The 3,662-nt window shown below is 42.8% G+C and overlaps 1 protein-coding gene across 2 annotated transcripts in view; it reads left to right on the top strand.

Annotated features, from left to right (window-relative positions):
- The first annotated feature begins 608 nt into the window (after positions 1 to 608).
- fbxo46 (F-box protein 46) overlaps positions 609 to 3,662 on the top strand; it is a 10,945-nt gene continuing 7,891 nt past the window's right edge. The window contains exon 1 of one of the 2 annotated variants that reach the window (XM_035679379.1): positions 609 to 1,024. The gene's annotated coding sequence lies outside the window, so the exon portion shown is untranslated. The remainder of the gene's footprint in view (positions 1,025 to 3,662) is intronic. The other variant, XM_035679378.1, reaches the window with a different exon arrangement.

Genomic DNA, 3,662 nt, shown 5'->3' on the forward strand with positions numbered 1-3,662 from the left:
GCAAAGAGTGAAGAACAGCTGATGCAAAAAATAAAGAAATAAATATAGTAATTGTCCAACACGGAAGCACCTACAGTTTTGGAAAAAATCAAATTAAACTTTAATGACCACTGCTGGAGAACTAGGTCATTGCAGCAAATAGAAATAGCGTGACGAAAATGTAATAATATAGAATTGAAAGAAGAGTATAAACAGCGGGACAGAATATCCGAGATGTTAAGATGTCCCGAAAACAGGAGCACTTACAAAGTAAAAGAAAAAAAGTAGAGTATATGATTCAATTATGACAAAATGTGTATATTATCAGGCCAAAAAATATTGAAATATGCGATAATGTTGATGAAAAAATATGAAGACATAAATCTATAGTGTATTGAAATAGACCGTAATACTCTAGTGAGCAAAACACTGTTGCTGTCATTGTGAGTGTGAATATGCCTTATAGGTGTATAGGGGTCTTCCCACCTGTCTCTGACACAGTGACCTTTTGATGTTGCGTTTTTACAGTGTGGTCCAGTCAGTGCGGGGGCGGGGGGGGCGAGCTGTGCAGACGCCATATATGGGCACACCACCGACTCTGCATTGCTATTGGCTGTGGGCCTTATGCAGCTGCTTGTCAACAAGATGGCCTTCCTCCTCCTGCCGTTTTGACACTGATTATTTTGGTATCCCCGAGAACATACCGTAAAAGCTTGTGTCACTTCTAAATAGATAGTGGGAGAGCGACTGCTCAGAGTCCTAACAAGGGGGACAGTCAGCTAGACTTTGTTCAGATAACTGACAGGCACACAAGCGTCGATAGCAGCCATCACTAGAGGTTGATAACAGAAAGTAGCTGCTGGCTAATGTCGATGTTAGCCAGCGAGTGAGCTAGCCTAGCTACGTGGACACGGATAGTTTAACTCGTGTCACCTGCATTTAACCAGGCAAACTGGTTTGTTTGGAGTGAAATACAGCGAGGAAACGCTTGTCATCGACCGTTCATAAGGCTGTCTGTGGACATTAACGCTGCTAAGGTAAGCAGGTTAGTCAAATGTAGCGCTCAGTTTTTTTTTTTTTATCTTGTTAGCTTGCTAGCATGGGCTGTCATGTTATTATGCAGGTAAGTTGTGCTATTCAGTTAGCAAGCTCGTTAGCTGATCGCGGCGTTGTTTACTATGTGCAACGACCCGTTAATAAACTTGGTAAAGTGTGTGAAGTGACTAGAACCGTAGTTGGCCTGGGCCTAGTTAGTTAAATATTAAATGGACTGCTGGAGCAGCCGAAGAGCAGGAAGAGCAGGAACATTTCAGTACGCCGTTAAGCTAACTGTTCGCTAGTTGAGTAACCAGCTAATGGTTGGTCAGAGTCGATCAAAGGTGATTGCTACAATTAAGATTAACAATCAGATGCATGCTGTTAATGTGCTTTATGGTGTTTGTGACTGCACACTTGTTGGTTGCCAGAAGTTGGCATCATTTCAGTTAGTTTTGTAGGGTTATATATGTTTATTTATATATATATATAAAACAGAACCAGGCAAAGTAATGGTTAAGTGACCTGTGGTAATTAAAGAAATTGTAATCACAGTATTGACTATATATTAAGTTTTGCACATGCAAATGGACCTGCTGTTGGGTGATATGTGCAAATAGATAAGCCAAGATGAACTAGTCTAGAGTGATTTTTGTTTTGGGAAAGTAACATATTAAAATCCCCCGTTGTCTTTGCAATAAAATTGCCTGGGGTTTCTTGTTTGGTGGGGTGGGGGTAGAAGCAGCCCACTTACATACTATGAGTACTGTCTGAGTGATGTGATATCGTTAGCCAATGCATGGTTTGCCCTCTTCCTTTCAGATGTTAACGTAAGATAAAACACTATGTTGACACAGTAGCCTTTGTGATTGTAGTATCAAAGCTGACATCAAAGTCTAACCTGTGACGATGTTACAGCACAAACAGGCAGATGCTCACGCCGACCCACAGACAGCCCTGCGGGGCCACTCAGCCACTCTTTCTAGGTGTCCTGACAGAAAGGCTGCTGTAATAACGTTCCTAAGCAGACTGCTGGAGTGATGTGCTCAGCTCTATTGTTCTGGTGACAGTGTGCAGCAAAGCTGGCCTGCTGGCTGCGCTTCTGTTGCATTGTCTTCACAGGCGCACACGCAGAGAGGGAGATTGAGCTGAGACTTTTTTGGCATGCTTCTGTATTATCAGTCATCAGCTTTTGGTCTTCAGTCAGAAATGCTGACTGCGGGTGAGCTGGAGGATAGTATGAGGTGAGTTGCAGTGGCAGTGTTCAGTGTTTATCAGGCTGACTTTGCAAGTGTAGGTTTGGACCTGTGAGCTGATGCAAAAACAACACTAACGTTTAAGTCACAAGTGTTGAAATTGGTTCTTCATGTACTAATCCAATTTGTTAAATTTTAAATTGCCATTTAATGGGGATGTGGTTCTCGATGTGTAGTACTGTAAGCACCTAACATAGTGAAACCATTATCCTGGTGAGCGTGCATGCCACACTGCTCTGGATTTGGATAGGGAAATGACCCAGTCCAGCACAACTTCAGTTTTATTGTAAAGGGACAAACCTGTAAATCTCTCAATGTACCAATTGATTGTTGATTTTGACTGCAGCAGTAATCCATTTGCTTCTGCCTCACCAATGAGAAACCCTTTTGATTATGTAGACATATTTCACAATGTGAAAACTTCATCAGACTCTTCCAGACAGAGCAAGAATGATGTATGATTGAAGACATAATGTACATGTATATAGCTTAAATGTTGTGTCTCTCTCATCTGATCACTGAACACCACTGTTTAGTAGAGGTACACCCTCTGTTCTAACAGCTTCAGTAGCACCATCCCTGCGTGCTGTGGTAAAGTAGTTGTACAGGTTGAGACATCCTCCCTGCTGCCCACATTAAGAACAGCACAGTTCTCTTCTCTGTGTGTGGAAAAGGACCGGCCTGTAGGATTTAGTGGCATCTAACAGTGTAGTTGCAACCAATTGAATAACCCTCGCCTCACACTCCCCTTCCAAACATGTAGGAGTCCCTAAGGTGGGTGTGAAAGAAGGCCTATCTGGAGCCAGTGTTTGGTTTATCCATTCTGGCTACTGTAGTAACATGGCAGTGCAACATGGCGGACTCTGTGGCCCCCGTCTATAAAGAGCTCATTCTAAGCGGTCAGAAACACAACCATCCTCCTTTCAGGTGACTATACACTAGTGAAAACATACTATGTTCTCTTTCTGCCATATTCTGCCAATAGATCCCCTGCAGTCTTACACACTGGTCCTTTAAGTGTTAAGTAGTCTGTGCAGAAAATCCCCATTCTCATTTGATAGTTAATTTGTCAGACAGCTTGGGTACCCAATGATGCAGACCCTGGCGCTGTGGTGTTGCTGTAGTGTTGCTGTGGTGTCTCTGGCTGCCTCTGTACTCGGACAGGATTTTGAAGGATTAGGTTGAGGCAGAAAGCTTAAAACCAAACCCACGCCTTGATTTGCAGGAACTGTTTCAAAGGAAGAGGGAAAAAGTCAGTCAACTGTTGGAGTAATGCAAAGTGTGAACATTAAGACTCTCTGGCTGTGTCTGGATGGGACAGTCAGTGTTTAAGTCTCAGGAAGACAACATCAGGTGTCTATTAAGAGGGTGGTTGTTTTGGGTTTGTTTGTT

Source organism: Morone saxatilis, unplaced genomic scaffold, assembly GCF_004916995.1.
Source record: "Morone saxatilis isolate NCDOM2014 unplaced genomic scaffold, NCSU_SB_2.0 Contig8, whole genome shotgun sequence".
NCBI lineage: Eukaryota > Metazoa > Chordata > Actinopteri > Moronidae > Morone > Morone saxatilis.